Source organism: Bombus vancouverensis, chromosome 16 (assembly GCF_051014615.1).
Source record: "Bombus vancouverensis nearcticus chromosome 16, iyBomVanc1_principal, whole genome shotgun sequence".
Lineage (NCBI taxonomy): Eukaryota > Metazoa > Arthropoda > Insecta > Hymenoptera > Apidae > Bombus > Bombus vancouverensis.
Genome location: NC_134926.1, coordinates 9,652,125 through 9,676,075, shown reverse-complemented (window position 1 = coordinate 9,676,075; position 23,951 = coordinate 9,652,125). Strand labels below are relative to the sequence as shown.

At 37.7% G+C, this 23,951-nt stretch overlaps 1 protein-coding gene across 15 annotated transcripts in view; it reads right to left on the bottom strand.

Annotated features, from left to right (window-relative positions):
* The window catches only part of dnc (phosphodiesterase dunce), a 396,997-nt gene that overhangs the window by 164,662 nt on the left and 208,384 nt on the right, over positions 1–23,951 (bottom strand). For 5 of the 15 annotated variants that reach the window (XM_033340650.2, XM_033340651.2, XM_033340652.2 and 2 more), the window contains exon 1: positions 11,703–11,920. The exons of the other annotated variants lie outside the window; for them this stretch is intronic. The gene's annotated coding sequence lies outside the window, so the exon portion shown is untranslated. Of the gene's footprint in view, positions 1–11,702; positions 11,921–23,951 lie in introns of those variants that run through there. 15 annotated transcript variants of the gene reach the window in all.

Below are 23,951 nucleotides of genomic sequence, written 5' to 3'. Positions count from 1 at the left end.
AACAGAAATTGTATCATATTTTGCAGGAATTATCGAATTAAAAAAATATGTTCGTACTTCTACAAATTAGAATAAAATTCGATTGAGAAATTCTTTGAGAATTATACACCGCAAGCTAGTATCGTGTACTTAAGATACTTGTGATATGAAATAATGGTTTCTATCTAATCCTTACGATATGAAATAGTGTTCTCTATCTAGTCCTGTAGAAACGATATCAAATTGATATCACCAGTAGGACGACGGTAGAATGTCCACAATACGATCGACTGACACGAGTGCGTCCTAACTGGCAGAAAGCGACTATGGCATTTTGCATAATTCAAACTGAAGCCTTTTAGCTCATTGTTCCATTTTCATCCTTTCTTCAGCAACCTTTTATCTGTTTCTTCCCACCTCGCACGTCGTTTTAGCCTATTTCCTTTATCAAACATCGTTATACTATAATTTTAAAAAGGATACGGGGCAATTGTCTCGCCTGATCTCTAAAAATACTTTTTTCTAGAAATGCAGTCTACCACTTATACCGATTATAAGGGTAGCAAGAAAAATTAGGACTGCTGCTAATTTACTATGCCTGAGGAAGAAACATAGAGGCAAAGTAAAGATTAAAATAAATCACTAAATTTAGGAAAGAAAACTAGGAAACGGCACACAAAGCGTTCGATAGAATTGTTCTTCGTGAAACTGTGCTCTTAAATAGAATGGAATTTGTACCGGATGAAACATATACAAATCGTAATCAATTTATTAGAAGAGCAAAAAAGTATACAATGGGGCAAAATATTTTCAGGAAATATTTTAATAGAACCGTTAACAGGATTCCTCGATTCTATCCACCGTCTGTTTTAACTGAAAATACAAGAGAAACTGCAAAATAAATATTACAAAAAAGGAAAGCAACGCAAAGCTAAGTTCGCCGAGCAAACACCGTTCCGCAATTGTTAAAATGCTTCTCGACAAAAATAAAAACCTAGCTGCGTATTTCATTAATTTCCCTCTAATTAAAAGAAAACTTTCAAACGAATACAACCTCTTTTCTATTTCTCAAATACTATGAGAAGCTTTTTAAAAGTTTAATCAACGGTAGTTCAAGGGGAGCAGATACAGTATACTGCAGTTTCAACAGTGGCAATTCTTTCAGGTTGCTGGAAATGGAAAGCAGAGCCATAGGCTCCCTTAAAATACAAACAACCCTGTGCAGTTCTCTGCAACTAGTTTGTATTTGGTGGAGCAACGAGCACGAATTAGCCCCGGGCGACAGCGTTTTCTGGGTTCAAAAAGATAGTTTGTCCACGTCGCATGGAATCGTCTCGTCGAATTACAACATGTCGTAGATACGTTCGAACCAATTGGCAAATATTCGTCGGTCTTAAAAGGGAAATTAGTGACTTTCACGTGGCTTCCATTACTGTTCCATGCATGTTGGCTATCTGGCATCCAACGAACGAAATTTTGGAACAGATACGGACGCTCGACTTTGCGCGATGTAAATTCCTCGCAACTTAACATTCCAGGCAAGTTATAGTCGACGATAGTCGATGTTGTAAATTATATCGTTATAAATCGGAATTGGAAATAATTTTCGAGGAAGATTAAGGAATAATTTTACACGAAATAAGAATTTGTGATATTAAAGTAAAATTTTATTTCCAAATCGTTGCAACCACCACAAAACAAAGTATTGCGTTACGTTTGAATAATCTTGTATTGGTTTTTTCGTTTTGAGCGATTTCAATGGCATTGAAAGCTCTCCCCGCCCCACACACACACACTCCAGCGAATAATTGAAACGCACGAGAGGCAGAAATGGCTGGAGGGAAGAACAAGATTGGACGCACGATAACTGGATTAAAATACATACGAATAACGAGAGGAATTCGCGGATCGAGGATCCGCGATTTTTGCGCTTGAAATTGATAATGGGCCGGGATTTTCCAATGTAGAAAGAGTGGTTGTTTCTTCTCTCTCGACGAAGGAGAAATTAATCGATAAGTTTAAAAAGTGGTTTCGAAAGGACTCGACCGATAATGCCGTGTTTTAATTCCTTTGAATTAAATCGCATTTCTTCAATTCGAATTTATTTGATATATTACACGTAAAGATTTCAATTTACGCAGAGAACAATGCGTCTTGATTTCTAGAAATTGTAATAAATTCATTCGCAAGAATCTTTGTGAATCAGATTCTGGAACCATTTGAAGTATTCTAGATAAAATTTTTTGATAAGAAAAGTAAATGTTTGTCGCAAAGGATTTCGAATGTCTTGTTTCGTTGATTTTATATCTTGTCATATTTATTTTTAACATTTTCGTTCTGCCAGTGACTACGAACGTGATTTAAGCCAAATATTTTCTTCGCAAAATTTCTCGCATATTATCGTACCGTAACATTGACATAACGTAAGATAAATTACAAATTCGATACAACTTCAAATTTTAGGCTTTTCACGATCCATCGTTTTCATAATCGTCACCACGTATAAGAATCAATATCGTTCTCACGTATTGCGATATAAATTAATAAATAACGTGAAAGCACTCGATTACAATATTACGTTATTATCCCCGAGATAAATTTGAAGGGACCAGTCGCATTGTAACATTATCCATCGTCGACAGATGCGATCATTTAAAGTTCTGTTGCAAAATTTCCCCAGTCTGTGCAAGGTCATCGGGGACAATCATTTCTCACGTCACGTTTCTTGGCGTAATTCGGGTTTTCGAAATGATACGCGGTGGTTAGTTGGCAAATAATTGTTCGGCCATTTTCTACACAACTATGGACTAAGTATAGAAAGACATATCGAGTTGTATTTAGGAACAGGAGAAACCGGTTTCGTGGCACCGCAAAGTGCTTAGTATCAAATTTGTGAGAGAAGTGAATTATCTTCTCGACTAATAGGCTAATGACTCCATTACCGTGCTTTGACGACACATTCGCTGTTATTTTGGTGTGTGGTAGAAGCAGTTGGCGGCAATCGCCCGCCACAAAATGCGTTTTCCGGTAATTGGAAACGTTTATTCGGTAGATGTAGTTTAAACGTTATAGCAAAAGAATAGAGAATTTCTAGAAACATTCATTGACAAACAAATGTCGAAAAGGAAGATTTTTCGATGATTAATAACATCTACAATCCTCCGCGAACCTTTGCGAATCAACAAAATCCAGGATTAGCTCTCGAACTTCAGTCACCTGGTATTTTATATTTAAAAAAATAAATTCTACACTCCATAAAATTATTTCTTTAAAAAGAAATCTACCAGTACATAGCAGAGTTCAGAATGCTCTTCAAACCTGAGCAAACCAGCGAGGTCTTAACGTTTTTCCTCGCGTTGGAAGAAAAATAAAATCTCTGTCGAATGAGAAATTTCAGAAATAAAATCTCGTAATGTCTCTTCCAAAAGAGAAATTAGAAGATCGTCGAGCAACTGAATACGACCTTCCTCAAACCTAATCGTTCGTCCACGACACATTCCGTCACTGTATCGCGAAAAACGCTAAATAGTAAACCAACGAAGCAATCGATCAACAACAGCAATCGTAGGATGCCCCACTTCCGGCGTTCCCCTTATCAACTGTACACGAATAGCATCGTCTGACCACGATCATCGTATTCTACTGGCTCGTTTGGTCGATACAAGCAGCAAACACGAATCAACGTCCATTAGCACAGATCTGTGACAGATAGATGAAAAAGTTACCATCACGCGAGGGCTCCATTTTTTCCGTCTTTTTTTTAACTTTTTATCTCTCTTTTTCTACTTTCTTGGAAGTACAGTGAAGTGTAAAAACGGCATTTAACAATTAAAGAAACAAGAACCTGCCAGCTTCGTAATTTTTCATGCACGCAAAGTGTTTCGTATGATATTCTTCGCGATAAATTATTACTTTTGCTTGGTGTTAATTATTCTCGGTTAATTCAGTTTCAACGAGATTGACGACGAATAATTTCGTTTTTTATAAGTAACTAGATCGTTCTATGGTCTGTGCAATTAATTTTTATTACCATATTATCTTTCCAAGGTAGATTAAATGTATTTTGCGACGGTTAATATTTAATTTTTAATTTTCGATGCGCAATCTCGTAACCGAGTTTCTGAACCGAGGTTCCTGCTACATGAAATTTCATGCGCGTTCTTTGTCGTACGAACGCGAATTTTTTAAACAAATACGTTAACTGATCGAACACAACTATAGATCGATTAACTGACAAACGAACGTTCGTCCGTATTCAGAACAAATTCCATGCGTTAAAAATGGAACGCATCGACGCTACGAAGAAACGACATAAACAAAAAGCACAGATGTCTTCGGTTCTATGAACATCGACTCCTATTGTTCCAACGAATAAAAAGAAAAAGCAGAGGGGATAGCCGATAAACAAGGTTTTCAATTGTTTAACAAGCCATTTTTCTGGTTATCATAAATCAATGGTTAATAGACAACACGAGTATTGTTCAAGTAAATTTTACTAAGAAACTCTTCAACCATTGGATTGGCAACTAAGCGATCGCGGATTTTGTCATTAAACGGTATTGACTTAGTTGCCAACCCAATATATCGTACGTGAATATTCTTCAAATATTTTCTGCTCAAATATGGATGGAATGTACCGCAAATAAATACATTTTACCTAAATATTGTCGAAATATATCTCATTTTCGTCAAATTATTAAACGTCTGATGCTGCTATACTAATTGTAATATTACGATAATATGTTTAATTATAATCCATTGAAATGTTCTTCAAAGGCATTCGATTATGATATTGGAAATATCAAAATACCGCTGAAGCCTGACATCGAAGACAAAAATATTCGAAGCGAATCGTCTTGAGCATCGAAAATTTCTCGAATTCCCTAGTCGAGCCGATTAAGACCCTTCTATTTCTGTCGCCAGCGCCCCAAGTGCGACGCTTACTAATTCGTCTCCGCGAACGAAAGAGGAACTCGAGCGAAGAGACGCGCTCGAATGTTGACCCGTGTCGACGTTTTAACGTCGTTGACAGTGGAACGGTAGGCGGCGTCGCGTGGAAACGCGTGAAATGTGGAACGATCGGTGTGAAACGCAACAGCTGCGCGGAAATGTTGAAAAAAACCGATCGAAGCTTCGAACTGCGTTCACTAGCGATGATGCGGAGCGAAATCTTGGCAGAGGAGATGGCTTCTGTGCTTTTTCTGGCGCTCGCATGCTCGAGATTTTGGCTGTCCGATTCGAGGGTTGGGCCAAGCGTTTGAGACACTGAACTCGTGTTCTCTAGGGACCTTTTTTTTCTTCCTAGGAAATAACAGGTTGAGGGTCCAGTTTGGATCGGCAAGTATCTGTTACTCGTTGGCTGTCACGAGTGTTCTTTCCTTTCGACAGACATCTAACTCTGACTCTCTAGCGACTTTCTTCTTTCTAAAGAATAGGAGTTCGAGTATCTGCTTTGGTGCCGGAAGTTACTCGTTACTTCGACGCGTGACAAATTTTCGAACGGATTAAAAAATCGAAAGCTCACGGTTTACCAAATGGCGCGACCTTAAAGAACAGCCGTCAAAGGGAAGCGAAATTCAAAAGCGTTGGAAATATTTTTAGAGATCGAGTCACAGGTAGGTACACATGGAAAAATTGCGAACAACCGTGTGACACCGACAGAACGGTTGCATATTTCGCATTTGTAACATTCTATTTATTAAATTAGAATCTATTAGCAGGAGTTTCATTGCTCTGATAAATATTCGCTGGAATTGCGACTTTTCAACGGAAACGGGCATCCGTATGATATGGTTGACATAGAAACGTGATGTGAAAATACGAGAACCCAGGGAATCTCTACTATCTTCTCGAACGCGAAAATGAAAAAAAAATCCTGTTATCTTGCGTGTAAAATATGATTAGTTTACTCTCGTGCATAACTAGCTTCTCTCCGCAGATGTCTTTCTCACGTCGAAATTTTTTGCCAAGTAACATTTGTTCATTCTCTTCGTGTAACAACCGAACGCGATCTCGTAGAATTTATTTTAAAGACATTTATTTTTGTACCATGTATATATTCTTTCGTGAAATACTCGAGTAGGTTAATACAATTATACATTATTTTCACATTTTCTATACCGTATTCTTTATTATACGTTATATACATAATAACCTAATATAACGAGCAAATATATTCCTGCAGAATTTATTTCGTATTTTATCGAGTATTCGATTATTTGTTTATTTATAATTCATGTCGCGTCTTACTTAGAACGTGATTATTTATCTATTTAGACTTCACTTGGAATTGAGTTATTCAGTTTTATGTTAATCTGTTCTTTCGCGTGGTAATGAGATTCTTACAAAGGTGTCCTTCGTTTAATTTGCTTTTTAAAACGATCATTAGAATGCTGTCAGAGTGCCATGTCTTTTAAATTTCGCAATACTCGCTAAGAATATTATTAGGCGAGTTAGCGCAAATCGTTTGAGCCAGTTCCATGCTCAGATTGGGTTTAAATATTCTGCAAGTTGTACAACAGGCATTAAACGCCAAGCAAAATAATTTCGGCGTGGAATTGCTTAGATGGATTCACTCGCGAAGAATCGCGCAGCTGTACAAACATGTAACTGGGCCAAAGTACTCTTAAGAATGTGGATTATCAGGTGAAATACGATGGAACGCGGCAACATTTGCTAGCAAACGCATCATACTTTCAAATGACTCTGAACTAATGCAAAAGTCCTGCTGTAAAATATCGACCACTAAGTTAATTAAATAGCGTATAAGAGAATTAATAATCAAAACAACCGACCACAAATACTTCAAATATTTCGTTCTATAATTTATAATAATTATTCGATTCTACGGTATTTTAAATGTGGAATATCCTAAATATTCCAACAGAGAGAATTGATCAGGCTTCGTCTCTAGCGCAGTACGCCAGGAAGCAATAAAAATTCCTATCAACTGAATATTAAAACGATTTGAATTAAGGTGAGTTAAGGTTCGTTCGAATGTACCATAAATTTAGCAATTTGAAATTGTTCATGAAACTTTCATTCTGCGGTCACATTTCCACCCTGTTTGATATTAAAGCTCAAAGTGGAACGGAGGTTAGATCCAAACCGAGAAACCTTCGGAATTGGTAACAACGTGGAAGAAACGTGTTTCTTTAGCTCTTTATCGTGTATCATGTTTGTACAGCTGGAAAAGCAGTCCGCCTTGTCTATAGCATCGTTAACTGTTGTGTCGGTGCGACGACAGAAAAGGAGAGACGAATAAAGTGGAATACCGGTTGATGGTGGAATGGTATAACAATGAAGGCGACACCAGCTATCTCTTTCAATCCTTTGACGAACGCACTCGTCCCTTGTGTAAGAAGATTTCCACATCGATTTTTTCTCTCCGTCTACAGCTGCTGTTGCAAGATGTTATCTACTACGAAGGAATCTTACGATCATCTATCAAATGAAAATGCTTTGCTTCGAGAATAAATACGATGCACATGGTAGAGTGTCCCATCTTTTTCCGATCAAACGTTATATTCGCATGCTACGGTATCCGCTATGGTATATTCATAAGTATACCGATACTTATGTATTTGTGGATTAGGTTGTAACATTAGTTTAGTTCCTTTTCTGGGTTTATTACGTTGACCTGCAATCTTGATGTTATTTTGGGATAATATTAAGCAATATTTGTTAAAAAATAAATTAATATTTGTTATTTTGTGGATTTATTATGTCGATGTGTAATCCTGATATTATTTTGGCATAATATTAAGCAATATTTGTTATTTCGTGGATTTATTATGTTGACCCGTAATCTTGATGTTATTTTGGGATGATATTAAGCGATATTTGTTAACAAATAATGTTGATAAATTCACCATAAAGACAGGCAAGTGAAATTATTATATCCTATTACATCGTACAGATTACGAGAAATTTTACGACACCGAGTTTGTAATTTATTTCTGTCCGATCACAGTAGATTCATGAGCTATTATTGAAACAGAAGACTTTCGCGCAGTGCTATATGTGTTTCTTTCGTATTTCTTAACGAATTCAGGGTAGGAATATCCTACGAGCAAACTTTCAACTTCACTGTTGAATTTTAAATTAGCCGACGAACGCAAGTTTAAGCCTGCGAGTTTCATCTTTTTAAGAAACTGCGATTAATCTTCGGTTTGAAGATGTTTCGTTTGGTTTGAAAATCCGAAACTCTTTCTAAACAAATTTCCACGGTGTTTCCCCGTGTGCATTGTCCATTCTAAATCACGTAGTATGTATATTTAGAAATTCTTGAGTTAGATTCAGAATTAGAAATTCCTTCCTCACATGGTGAACTCAGTTTACAGTTATCATTCGGAGAAGATTTGGTCTGAGATTAAATTTAAAACTGTTAAAACTTCGACTGCAGCGTTAGAAGCTACTCTGGAGTAACAAATAAAATCGATTTTATTGGAATGCGTTGGAAATTGACCAATGTATTTGTCGCTTAAATTCTCCTAAACTGTTTTAAGTTTGAAGCGACTAATCGTCAGTAGTTTGAGAAGGATGGTTCGCGTTTGACATTAAAATATTTAAGTGCAACGAACTTGATAATAATTTAAACTGGTATATTTATGAGCCATGGATTGATTGCTTTGAAAGAACGGTAATTTAGATTGACAGAAGCACTAATTCAAACTGCTGAATTTATTTTCACGAACAGACGTTTATTCCACGCTCTATTTCCACACCCACTTCCGTAAATTGTGCGGAGACGATACACAAAATTTTGAACAGAAAGTAACTGTTTGGCTCAATTTCCTGAAATTGATCTTATATCGATTGTATGGCTGACACGAACGTGTCGTATGTAAGAATATCTGAATAAAAAATAATTTTCCAACTTTTAGTTCAATCCCTAATTCACTATCTATTATTGGTACCTTTTCCAATCACTGATTTCTTGCCACAGCTTTCATTTATCACTTGCTACTTAAATATCGCATCCTAATTAGCATTTAAGTATCTAGCCCTGATTATGACTTACACGTTCGATTCTAAGTACTCGATATTTTGCCCATTTAGTATGAGACCCTCGACTTAACTCTGTCAAGTCAATATCTACCTTCAACGATAAAAAGAATCCAATAAAACTGAATTTCTATACAAATCATGTATATTCTGGCCATCGCGACTTATAACATTACGTTTTTCGATTGTCAATTAAATACGAATCCATTGAAATGTTTAAATCTGCGATTTACCCAACAAACCATTTCCAATCTCACAGTATCCGAGTTATTCCAGTTCGTTTCCCAACATTCGCACGTAAATCCAAAGAAACCCAGCAATCCGTCGAAACTCTATCAAATTACGCACAACTGCCATTGCGAACAAACGAACCCAAGTTGGCCACAGAGCGCAGTAAATCGAAAAAGCTGGAAAACTCATCGGCACAGCCGTGGTCACTCTAGAACGCTCTCGAATTATATAGAAGCGTTTAACCTGAAATCCAAACTTCCCGAAATATCGCCAGAACTATTCTATTCCAACTCGCTGAGCTTCCGCGATTTTCTCAAACAACGGCAGCGAAAACACGCGTGGATCCTCGAACGCGTAACTAGAATTTCCATGCATTTATGGGCATCGTGAAAGTTTGAAAGCGCATGGAATATACATAGTGCGCCGAGATATACAGGATCCCGGTAATCATAACGCAATCGGCGAGAGAGCGATCGTAAAAGAGCGAAGAAAATAAATGGAAAATACGCGAGTAAAGTTAGGGATAAAGAAATACAAAATGTAAATAATAGAAAAATAATGATGTATGTGTGCATATAAAAGTTTGAATAAATAATACAAAATAGATAGAAGTTAGGATGAAAGTACAAGTTGGTAGAACGAAATATGGAACAAAGCTTTTCGTACAGTTTGAAAACTTGCCAATTATACGACGTTCCGTGTGTTTCTCAAATTAGAATTAAATCTGTGAATTGATATCGAATTAATATATCAAATACAATTAAACTACGTGACTTTTTAAAGCTACGAATTTGTATAAATATCCATAGATACTTCCGACTGTAGTGTGTTCAAGAATCGATAATGGAGAGGAAAAAAGCTGGATGGCCCGGGAACTGATGATTCGTCGTAATTCCTAGGCGATCGATTCCTTGGTTTACGAGAATCGAACGCGCACTTAACCTCATACGACGACGCGATACGGTAACTGCCGGTACTCCAAAAGATGGGGATCGTTCTTCTGTTGATTTCGGGATAAATCGTCGTGAGAAAGAGCCCTTTGATGGCGTGGAAGCTTTCATAGTGATTTAGGCTCTCTATTCGTAGTGAATTACGCTAACTTTTGTAGCCTTGCTGTTAAGTACTCTCGATATGAAATCCAAGACGTTCTGTATGGAAGCTTTCATGAAATTCTATGTGTGGAATTTTGCACTTTTTTTTTAACCATTTGTGATTTTTTAAATAATTCTGAACTGGGAATTTCGACGTAACAAATCTTTAGATCTGTTTCCAAGGTCCCTTAGTCTTTCTCCAAACCTGATCCTATTGAAATTCGCTTGGATTCTTGAAATTTCCCGATCAAAGACCTTCAAATCATCACAAGCACTTTAAATCATCTTATCGAATTTCAATTAACGTAAACTTGACTTAAATATGTTTCGAAAATGATCTAAACGCGTTGCGAGGAAACATTCATTAGCATGTTTTGAAAGTCTCTCGAAATGATATTTCTCGGTGCAGAAAACGAGCTTTAAAGCATAACGAGAGTGATAGTGTCTTGATGATTCATTACTAGGCTAAGTATATGACGGTTAAAAGTCAAGTGTAGCGGTCTAGTTTTATTTTTAATCCTTCAAATTCCTCGTTTTCTATTTTCCAGTTTATAATTCTCTGTCTCTTCTTCTTGAAATTTCTACTTGCTTCTTTACTTTTCCTATCGTCTGATATCACTTTTGTATTTCTTGCTTCTATTGTATTTCATTTCCTATTTTCTATGATTCTTTCTTTGTTGCACTACTTCTCTACTTTCATTTGGAAGTTTCCTTTTGTATTACGTTTTCGTTTTCTATATCTTCCGTTTCCCGCTTCAATTCTCCATCCGTATATTTTCCATTTGCCATTTTCTTTATTTTCCATTTCCCATTTTCTCCAAATCATGCTACCATTGCTGCATCCTATTTTCATTTCCTATCTTTTCCGTTTCTCGTTTCCCATCCTCCAGCAACGCAACTGCATAAACAACACGTATCATTAACCAGCAACTCTTTCTCTGGACTGCAACAATTTTCGTTTCCACTCTAGTCGAGATCTTCAAATCCCATTACTCCTCTCACCAACCTCTCGAATTAACATCTCCTCTTGAATTAACATCCAGTTACTTCCATTACGTTCAAGATTACTTCTACCCACTGCGTTCAGCCGTTACAATACTCGAACCAAGCTTCTTCATCCAACTGCAAACACAAACCATTTCTCCGGGAAAAAGAGCCACTCAAACCCCGTCAAACTTCCTCAAACACGATCTAACAGCAGTGCCACGATAAATCCTTAAATCCGTGCAATAATTCCCAGCATTTGCCGACTCCAATTCCCTTAGAGGATCACAGAACGTGCCTCAACAATGATCCAGAACACGTATATCGTCCGTAGCGTGTCAAATTGACCAGTTTCCACGCCAACGAGCCAGTTCAAAGGACTCTTCCTCTTCGTAAAATAGTTCGTCTCACCTCCAACTTGTTTTAAATCTTCCTAAGTAGCCTCGGCAGAGAGGAGAAAGTCGAAAGTCCGAGATGACAAGCGTAGAAATTCCCTTTGATCGAGAAACAAGGATCAGATGACACGGAATGTATCATTGCCGCGCGCGAGCAATGATTCACGGCGCGAAACGATCTTTGGATCAGCCACGCTGGTCCGGTCGAGGTCGCGCGTGCTGTCGCACTGAGTGAGCGTCGTCGAGCTACTCTCCTGCGAACCCAGACCACCGCTGTGAGCATGCTCTCTCTCTCTCTCTCTCTCTTTCTCCTTCTCGCTCGCTCGACACCGCGCTCTTCCGCTCGGAGTAGCGGCCACTGTCGGCCAAGCGACACGCGTTTCCTTTGGTACTGACTTATGATAGGAAGTTTGGCTAAAAGGATGGACACGAGAGCGTGGAACTGGCGAAGTTATGCAGAGGATGATGGATGAAGCTTGAAACGTGAAATGGAATTTCCAAGTTGGTGATAGACGTGTCATTGCGTTGTTTAGAAGATGACGTCCAGGTTCCTATGGCTTGAGATTCGGTCCGAGAAAAAAGATTTTAGGGTTGTTGACGGACTGTAAGACTCGTGTTTCCGATCAAACACCAGCCAAACGAAGAATACCACCGAAGAATGGGACTTTCAAGTTGATTAGGATGGCAATGTGTACATAGGCGTTATCGCGTTGTTTAGACAGAGACGTCCAGGTCTCCATGGTTTGAGATTTGGACCAGGAAACCAGATTTTAAGGCTTGGGCCTGTGCTTTCGACGAACGGATCCGAATATAGGCTAACGCGAGAAATGAGATTTTATGTTTGGGTAGTTGAGAGGCGGGTGTTCTGTTTTTGTTGCAAGTGAGTTGGAACGAGGTTAGCACAAAGCTGTAGGTATTTTCGCGTGACTTCCAAGACATCCAGGTTTCAAAGTTCAAGATTTGTAATTTGGTAGAGGAGATGAGATTAAGGAGCACGAGACTTGTATTTTTGACAAAGGTGAATTCGAACGAAGAATAGCTTCGAATGGATGAAATTTGGGAAGAGATATAGAATTTCGGATTAGAGTAGTTGAAAACCGATCCTTTGTCTTTGATGACGGTACGTAGTATGCGTAATTGAATTCCTTCATACAAATAGAAGTTCCAAACAAGGAAACATTCTTTTCCGCAAGGAGTTTTACACAACAGAAAAATTCTTTTTTCCCATAAACTGGAAAAAACGAACTGTAGTCACATTCTCCTCTTCTGCTTTCAACGAGCAAAACTATGATGCTTGTAGACCCAAGGGACGTTTAATCTCGCGAGGAAACGAGATTTAGGAGCGGTCAGATCGCTGGCCTTTCCTGGATCGAAGCTGCTTTTATGACAAGCAAGGAAAGAGAGCGGCGATTGTCGCTTTTATTTGGTCGATGTGGTTGAAACGACCTGGTCCGTTTTCTGGTACCTTGCGGCTGTTTTTGGAAATCTATGTGTTTCAAACGACTTCTTCTTCGAGTTTCTATGTTACTATATATGGGGTATATACATATATACAGGATATATCCTGTGTGTAAAATATTTCGTAGATGGGAATTTTTAGCGAAGGTTCTTATACCATTTAAATTCTTTAACTTCTTCGAAACATTTCTTTTTTATCGCTTATTAATAATAAAAATTCCTTTTTCTCGTGTTTCCACATAATATACAACCTAATACATTAAAATTAGGGTCAATTTCTTCCAAATTGTTAAATTGAAGTATCCACGCTTTTCATTGTACAGGGTGGTTCAAAAATAATGACGACGACCACCTAATTTTTTGGAAACTCGATTTGAAAAAACATGTAAAGTTAAACGTTTTCTCAAATTTTTAAATTAAAGTCTCTGTAGTTTCCATTGTACAGGGTGGTTAAAAAGCAACGAAGATATTCGCTTGGTCTTTACATTCAGCTAATTTTGATTATCGTTGATTATCGAGATTGGAGAGAAATTTCGCGAGTACGCTTGACATTTGCCTAATTATTCGATGCAATCTGGATTTACCAGTCTAAATTCTAAATAATAATTCTACATAAAGGTTTAAAGTGTAAAAGACTTTTGTGAAAACTGTTGATGAAAGAAAATGAGAGTTTAACGTCGATTATACATTTCGGCAAGCTATCTGTTCCGCCATATCGTCATTGTATAGCCTAATAGATTTATGCATTAAATATAGCTTCGCTTAGGATTTTGATAACAGAGTCGGCGAATGAGAAATGCGAATGTAACTGCCTGTGAAACTTTTTACAATGGACCCGCTCCATCAATTATAGTTCACCAATTATGAAATATGATTCAGTCATTCATCAAGCCGATGCTTTTCAATTTCGATTCACCATCACCAGGTGAATTTAGGTCAAAGTTCAACTTCAGTTACCGATGATTTTTCGAACGAAATTTAATCCTATTTTTAGACAATGCTAATAAAATTTCACCTGAATTATTAACGTCGAATATAGCATTGGACGCTATAATAATTGAATGAAAAATATTTAATACCAGTGAAAAGCAAATAAGAGAATGAATTTTTTGAGAACGTGAGATCATCTATCCCAGAAAGTAGAAGAATATCTATCATTTTTGAATGGAGAAACATTTTCCAAAGAGGGGAAGCATTTTCAAGGAGAGTTTCTATAATTTGAGACAATAAACTTTTTATCTGAAGAAAGAATTTGTTGTATTTTTCTATTAAACAAGGAAAAAACATTTCTTTGACATACGGGCAGAACAAGTTTTCCTGAAACAGAAAGAAACATTAAAAATTTGTTTCTTTTCAAGTACGTAGAAAAATATCTGCGATTCTGAAGAAGACAATTTTTTTCCAAAGAAAAAGAAGTTTTGTTCATCTTGCTATTGAACGTGAGAACTATTTTTTTAATTTTTGAATGGAGAAACACGCAGCAAGAGGTTAAGGCAGTTCTTTCCATGTAGAGCTGTCTTTGGACAAAAGTGAGCAAAAAGATCTGATAAATCGAAATACAGAGGGATATTATTGTTGGCTGCGTATCAGGTAGTTTCAAAAGGGAATATAGAGCTGCTCTTTCTGCTAGGAAATATGTATTCTTTACGGCCATTGCTTCAAAGAAACAGCGATTTCTCTCATCTCAAAGTTCACGAAGGTTCAGAAAATTGCGTTTCGTGAGTCTTCCGTATATCTGTAGCGTAAGATCCAGGATGTTGAATTATTTCTCCTGTATATCGCAAAAATTCCGCTTCTATCGTTTAACGATCGGTTTCTTTCAAGAAATGCTGCAAAGAAACGCCACTTTTTACAAAATTTATACCAAAACTTCATTTTCATATTAAATTGAAAATTGTAAATAATTCTAGCATTCTGGAGTCGAATTATTTTCAACAATTCTAACGGTCTTACATTACAAACCTGATAACAACTGGACGTTTGATACGAAAAAATTCACTAGAAGGTTATATATTATGTTTCTTGACACATGTTAGAGGGAACATAAATATGGAAAAATGTACGTTTATCGATTTCCACGTTTCCAAAGGAATATGAACTCTCTTTTGGACTCTATCAAGTAAATAATGGTAGCCGAGAAAAAAGAAAAAGATCGATCGTTTGGTCATACGGATTCCGTTTCCACCATCACCTTCGCAATATTCCTTTCCGCACCAAATTCCACTTTTATTTCCTGTGACGTCTGAACGTTCTGGACACGCCGGTCCACCACCACCACCGTCCTTCAAAGGAATGTCGAAATTCATGGAATAGAAATACGAGGAGAAACGTGGACAAAATTTCACCCCGAGATAATCGATAATTATTTGGCAATCGTACGCAAGAAATTCTCATTCGTTGGAATTATGTACTGAGAAAATTACAAAGATTAGTATTTGCGAAAAATTTGTTGACTTCTTAGAAACATTTCTTTTTTATCGATTATTAATAATAAACAGTACATTCCTATTTGTCATGTTTGCACATAATAAACGACATAATTCGTTAAAATTAGGGCGAATTTCCTACAAATTGCTAAATTTGTCACTTGGCAATCACTTAGTTGTCAACCGAATATTCATAAACATCGAAAATCAACGCTGTTACGCGGTGACAATTTTCGACCAAACTACGCAAATCGATAGACTTTTATATAAATATATTTACATCCTATATATATATATTTAGGTTGTTTCAATGTAAATATTTTCTACTTCAAAATACACGAGTATATTCACGTAAAGTTCGAACGATGTTCGTAAATCGTTTCTAAAAGTAGTGGGAAGCGGTACACGGTGTTGAAATTTATCATTTCGTAAATATTTTGACAGTTTCTCGGAGATGCATTAGAGCTCGCTATGAAAATGGCCATCCAGCGAAAGAAGAAGCTTATGAAGGTAAACTGTCAGCGAGATTCCACTGCTGTACTCCGTATCACAGTGTACGAAGGATTCATTGTCCTGGTAGCTTTCTGTCGACAATCGTGAATCTTAATCGCCGAAATAAAACTAAAGGAACACTAACGTTACGCTTAGAATTTATATCAAAATAGTCGTAGATTTATTTAACAAACGATTCCCAGGATCTTCGTCGATATACATTTGCACGCGTCTCAGCACTTTCTTCGTCTCATCATCTTTCATACTACACCGCCGACAGTTACATTCATCTGTTTTTCGAGACGCACATGCTCCCACACACTCATATTCGCATAAGTGTGTCACTACTACGCGGTTAATCCAGTGTAGCACACAAAATTATACAGATCTCGATACTTTCAACTTTGTGATTTCGCTATGCCGCCGCAGGACGACTTAGTCGGCTCAAGTTAAAGATGGCTTGCTTCCAAAATGCGGCTGCACTTTACGTGAATCCACCTGTCTACCTTGTATCCGACCAGAAAGCAAATATTTACCGTATCTTGCAATATTTTCGTACGACCGTGTACAACAACCCTTTTCCTTTTCCTTTTCCTTTTCCTTCTTCGCGTTCGTTCATTCGCCTACGGGCTCTAACGCAGTCCTTTGATTTTCGGATCTCTGTTGCTTTCAAAAGTGGAATGGCAATATGAAATTGAAAAATTCCGCGATTTCTGATTTTGAGATTGCAACTGTGCGACTGGTCCAACCTCGGTGGAAGAATTTTACAGCCGCTGATTTTTAAATTGCAACATTTCGATGGCTTTTTGATTCTGTATGTTTTCGAGTAATTAAATTGCAGCTTCGTGCTTGCTCGGTTCGATCGTTGAGGAAGTTTGTAACTTTTTAAGTTTCATACTGGCAGAGTTTCGTAACTTTTAATTTCGCCATTTCGAACAACCGAGTTGAAATTCCGCGGTTTCGCTACGTTTCGCAATATTATTTGCCACGCTTCGATCTCGAATTTATTTTTAGTTCTGTCTATCGATGTTTCATTATACGAGAGATCGACGTTTCGTCAGTTTGATTCAATTAATCGCTGAAAAATTACGGCTCGGCCCACTGCATTTAGCGCGCGAGCCTACTGCAAACACAAAAATGCGTTAAATTCAAAGTTCACATTGGCAAATAACGTTTGAACTTCGATTTTAATCTCGTTTCATCTATACGCCGTTCTACGTATTCTCAGTTTTACGCGTGCTAACTCGCTCCCCTGAATATTTTATACGCTTCACGAAAAACAGATTTACTCGCATGCACGCCATTCGATCTCTCATTTACGTCCATGTAACCGGATATTATTTTCGGCTTTCTGGCTTTCAACACGCGCCACTTTACGGTCCTCCAATATTTCCCACATTTTCCGGCGCAACACCGATGAAAACCCGCCTTCTTCGACCTCGATCGCCAGATTCGGAGCAATTGTTCGGTTAATACAAAGATCGTGTAAGTGCACCGACTTTTGTATCGCGCATTTTCGCATTTCCTCGATTCGTGATGTTTAATTCTTTGCCTTCTTTCGTAACTGAAAACCAATGACTTTCTAGCGATGACGATCGTGACGTAAAATGTTCGCTTTTAAACAGCTACGAGCCACTGCGAGTGCTTGGCTATCGTTTTCAAAATTTTCGATCGAACTTGCCAACTTTGTGGCGATTTTCAGATATTTGAAATTGAGGAAATTTCTCGATAACAGTAATTTTCTCTCTGTTTCGCATACGACTATTTTGTATCGCGGCGTGTATAACGTTGTTTCGAAGAACATTCAAATTACTCCAGCGAATTTATTTATTTTTGCGAAGGAGCATACGCAAGGTTGCTAATAAATTATTAATACGCGAAATACACAGCTATTATCTCAAGGATATTTACTCTCAACCTTTACATCTATCCTCCTAAACATCCTCCTAATAGGTTGCTCACTGCAGTCGTTCGTATGAATTATTCATTAAACCATAAAGTCATAATCTGAGAAACGTGTTGTCAGAGCGTCAATCTGCAACTATCTTGTGATTTTCCAAACCATTCGCGTTTGTTGCTTTTTAACCTCTTATTGCGAACTGGGTCACAGAATTATCACTAGTAGCAGGAAATATTATTTAGCGATAGCCATAAGCTTCTTAGTATTTCATTTTGTCACACAATTAACTATAAACTATAATCCCAATGTTAATAACGCAGAGCTTCGTAGTTATTATCTGTTAGCAACTTGAACGTCTTTTACACTTGTGCACAGATCACTAAAAATTTCATCTATCGTAGGATTTTTGATCGAAAGCGAATGATTCTACTTGCTGAGCGAAAAAATCATTTTATTTGCTTGCGACTGGATCCGTTAATTTCGAATCCATGTTAAGTCTGTCTTTCGTTTTACTGAAAATTTTTGCCTCGCATATTTATCCATCGCTGCTGATAAGCTGCGCATTGCTCCATTTATCAGTGAAGTTGCGATATAGTATATGATAAAACCAGAATACTAATAGCCGTACTTGCGGAACTTTGCCTTCAGATCCATTAATTTCGAATCCGTGTGACACCTTTCTCTCAATTTACCAGAAATTCTCCTTTCCCAATTATCCATCATTATGCTTTCGAGTACTCGGTTCATTTGAAAACTTCGCATTAAACTCGTAATTACAATAATATTATCGTCGAAACTTTACACTTCTACGTCCATTAATTTTCAATCCATTAAATATCTGTCTGTAAATTTATCAAATATCTCTGTCTTGTAATTAACTACTGACGCTAACAAAGCTTCTTACCGTTTCGAACATCCAACTAAAGCCACGAATCGAGTAATATTACTAGCCGAATCATACACCCGAATCTATGAAATAATTTTAGAGTCGGCGTGTAATTAAAACAATTTTCAAACGGAAGATTAATTCAAATAAATTCCAATCGACTTTACAGTTAACTGTCGATTTACGAAAAAATTCTCAAAGCTGTTCGTCGCTAGGAATTTCCTGTCGCTCCATTTTTCCACGCACCCTTAACCCTTTGGAAAGGAATTTTCATTACACGCTGGAAAAATGCAAATGTTGAAACGTTCTATCCGACTACAATTCCAACGGTTCTTCTCCTGAAACTCCTATAACTGTTCATTTCAAACCGATTACACCTATTAATCATATTGAAACCTGGCTCTTATAGGCAATGATTTTACCGTAATAAATCTGAGTTGGATATCCCCGTTGGATGATTTTCAGTGAATACTGACGTCAAGTGGGCCACATTTGAATTTATGACATCAGCACAGCTGATCGAACCGGCAGAGAATGATCGAACTCAAATAGACATCGAGTGGTCTCATCCAAGTTATCACGAAGTATCGTTGGTCGTGTTCCAAACCCAGCTGTTATCCATCAAAATCACGATCGGTTGCCACCATTATTCCATGTGTATCCAGGATTATGAGAACGCTATTTGCATGCTTCCAATGTCGCTGTGCTTAAATTCTTAAACCGACAAAGACCAGCGATAAACCAACCTAAAGACCAACTATGAGCTAACAAAACGATCGTATCTGTATAACAAGACCAGTGTGATAGAGGCCAGATCAAAGAAGAGGAAAGACAAATTCAGTTTCCCTTTTAGTCTGAGGTGGATAGGTCGGTCGTGATAGGTACCGCTGGTGTATAAGATTTTTGCCATCATCCGGGTTAGGGGATCTTCTTCCAACCATCCGAACGGCTCCCTTCTTCTCATTTAGGAATCGTGAAAAATAGGACTATGAGTGTCGGGATTCGAACCTGGGTCTGGAGCTTTCGTAACCAATTACGCTAACCACAGTGCTGCCGTTGTCCAGACAAGGATAGGGTCTTTGCGTAGCAAGCCACGGGACAGAAACCGTTGGAAAGCTTTGCCGTCGAGTGCCACTACAAATCTTCCGTAGACTCCTTGGAAAGTTGATGCAGAACACGCGTGGGTTCTAATCTTCAGATTAGGACAGATTGTACTGTACTGAGATAAAAAGCTAACCAGGCAAAGAAACGAGGGTCTGATTGGGTTACATTTGGTTACATTGGTCGCCATATCTAAATAAGATCATATCGTTGCTTCATATTGTCAGTGGCTTTCACAGGTATCCCAATAGTGCAGGACACTATATCTAGAGTCTCATATTACACACTTTACACGCTCTCTTAACAGCCTAAATTCTGACACTATACAAACCATCTCGCACGTGTCTAACAGAAGACTCGAACGAAATCGTGCTGCGGATATGCCAGACTGATCTTCTCATTCTGTGCTCCTCCTTGCTACCTACTTGCGCTATCAACAGCGACGATACAAGTGATGCTTAGTCGCGTTAGCTTCGACATCGGGACCCACGCTGGAAAGAACTTCCAGACGGAATATACGTGATGTTTTTATCGCACAAGTCTATCAAACATCGTACGACAACAACAACAACTTCATATTCTGTGTCAAACCGGGTCCAATTAGTCTGTTTCTTATCTGCGCGGAATAAGAAATGACAGGAATGACGGCAACGATAAAGAGGACAATTGCAGAAAGTGTATATAGCGTAACTCTATCTAGTGGCAAGTGTAGATGGAGCCGCAATAGTAAGATCATCATCTACGCTATATTTAGTCAACGATAAGCAACAGAAAGACGTTTTAACCAAAATCGTCGAACGTGCGACCCAGTTTGACACGGAATCTCTAGTCTAGAAGCTCCGAAGATAGGAAAAGAAGGAAGGAATCATTTGGCCGCTGAGTTTGAGGTTATGTTTGTCACGTAAACTCGATTCAAGTTAATTCTGCCTTCGAGGAGAGTCGGTTGGTGAAACGACGTTTATCTTTGGAACTGTTCGACCGTTCTAATCGCCAGGGGACTGTATGTGACTAGCTTAGGCAACTTGTTTGTTGGCCTCCGCGATAGATAAGCGGCTGTTGATGGCTTTATCACGGAGGTAGATTGTTAAGAGCGCGGACGCGTGGGAAATTGATAATTCTGGATCGCAAACGTAAACCTGGTTGCTCCCTGGCTCCCCTGTCTCTCTGGCAAAGTATTCTCCAACGATTTTGCAACTTTTTTTTAATTCTAAAATAAACTGACAAACTGCTCCGCATCGACGACGTCGTTACAAGCACGACGTTGGGTCAAAAAATTGTTTAATGTAACTGTCCATGTATTAATTCCTTATGCTTTTTAAATTCTTCACGCAACGTATCAAGTTGAATAATATAATTTTTCCAAGCTTCAGAGCAAACACGATAATCGTTGAACAATTTTTAGAGCGGAAGTGTATATCGTACGTAAATATCAGGAAATGCAACCCCGTTGCATTCGATCGAATATGTATCGAATGAAAACATATCGTCTTCGCGAATTCGTACGATCCCGGCATTATTTATAGAGATCCTTGACACGCCAGTTTCAGCACGCGCGATCGAGCGTTATCTACGTGAAACACGTCACCGCGGAAAATCTCAACTCGTTCTAACACGGCAGGGCGAGGATTAATTTGTCAGATAACAGCCAGCTCTTCGCCTTTCCGTTTTCTATCAAAGAGATGCCAATTCGGATAACGTCCGAGACGATCGACACCATTGATTTCTTCGAATTTTCATTGCACCTTGTCGGAGATCCTTCCGTTTAATTTTCGTCCATAGAGTACGACGATTAGTTTCTCGTTTTAATTTTCTCTGTTTCCGATTGATCGCGTTTGATTCTGAATACAAATACAATTCTATCGCGATCAATCGAAGAGATCAATCTAATAGAATTTCGTTTATATCTGTTTAGGAACCAGTTTATCATCCATTCGGCAAAGCTGATGAAAATACCAACTTTATTGAGCTGGCAACTAAGAAAATACGGGTCGCGTGGGCTGACAACTAAGGAAATGCGTATTTTGTCATTAATTGGTATCGACCGAGGAGACCGTGTGCTTTTCGCGAATATTCTGCAAATTTATATCGGTATTTCCAGAAAGAAGAAAAAATTGGATAATGTTGCTCCAATTATCTTCCACGGCTAATTAAAGAATCGAAAAAGAAACGGGAGACGGAAATGAAGTTGCATTAAACGTGGAATAAAAATGAAACAGGTTTTGTTTTAACAGGACTACCAAATCTGGCAAAAAATATTCAAAACGACCATCTCAACTATAATCAAGTAATAATAAAAAAAGATTTATTGGTGTATTTGAGAAACTTCTACTAATATAATAATAATAATAATAGTAATAGTAACACTAGCACTAACACTAACACTAAAGGTAACAATAATAATAATAATAATATGGTTATTCTTAACATCAATGTGCATGTTAGTCAAATTTAGTAATTGAATTAGATTTCGTTAATTAAGTTAATAGAACGGAATATACAGTAACGTCAAAGACAAAAACGAGATTATTCTGTGGTAAAGGATGGCACTGTTTGAGAAATGTATTCGATTGCACGTTCAAAGCAATTAGCTTACATTTTGATGGAAGGTTGCATAGTGCACCGATGAAAAGTTTAATACGCAGGTTCCTTTAATTAACCATTTTACAATGGCAGTAAGTGAATCAAGGGAATATGCATTTATAACGAATTTTATCAAAATGAAAAAGTTACATCTGGTTTCCATAACGGATATTAAAACTAGCAAGATATTAATGTAACGAGAAATACCAAAGCATAATTCAAACGAGACACAGTAGCAACACCTGAAATAATGAAAATATGAGACGAGTAGAAATTTGAACACAGGTACATCGACGACTGTACGATTTCGTGGAAATGAAAATTGAATGGCGTTTCTCTAGGCACTGAAAATTGTAAAAGAACTTTTACAAATGCAGTTTTATTATATACGATCACTCTGCATAGTCATCAAACGAAAGAAATCAAATATTCTTCTAGAAACCGGAAACAAACGAAGAAATGTCTAATAAAAATATACAAATTTCTATATTTTTTGCGTTTGTACGTTTTAACTAAAATCTGAACAAAGATCCCCATGTTACTGCACTGTCTTTTATATATCCAGTAAAAAGATAGGCGGACATTGATACAATTCCAATAAAAATTCAATGAAAATCTGTCCATCAGCAAAAATAACCACCGTCGGTCTAATAAAAATAGAGGAAAGATTTTTGAGATATCGAAACCTAACAATTTCTAAATTTCCTCTACGCTTATACATTTCCAATAAAAAATGAAATAAAAGGTATTCAAACTGCCAAAAACGTGACGATACGAATCCGTAGGAAGTAAAGCGATATCGGAGGAAAATTTCTGAAGCCCGAAACGTTAACTCATTGGTCACCGATAACGACAACAAACTGGATTTACCCGGAAGCATTGAAACGTGTCTGTATCTTTGCCAGACGAGCGTAGACTGATCGATAAATCAATTAGTCTGCTGATATGTAATTAAGGTCGCGAATGAAAAGGGCAAAAGGGATGCCTCTCCGAAAATTCGAATGGCAAACCCTAATCAAACGAGAATACCGAGCGACGTTCGCAGAAAGTTCATCGGGAAACTTCCACACAGTCGCACTAATATCAGGTGAAACTGTGAAATACGACGGAATTTAGCAACCGTGAACTGATTCAATGGAACGTGTAGGAAATTAAAAATCTCGTTCGTGTAACTAGGCACTGAGCTAGGTTAGGTTGAGGTTATGTTCAGGTTAGGTTGAGGTTATGTTCAGGTAAGGTTGAGGTTATGTTCAGGTTAGGTTACGTGGGATTGTTTGACTGTGTTAAGGTTTCGACAGACGGTGGAATATAAAGGATTTTAATTATTGTAGGTCGATTCGACGAACTGGCTCATTAAAATGCGAAAACAATTGGAACCTTGCAGAGTCTGGCCTGCATTTACAGGTATATTCTGCTTAAATA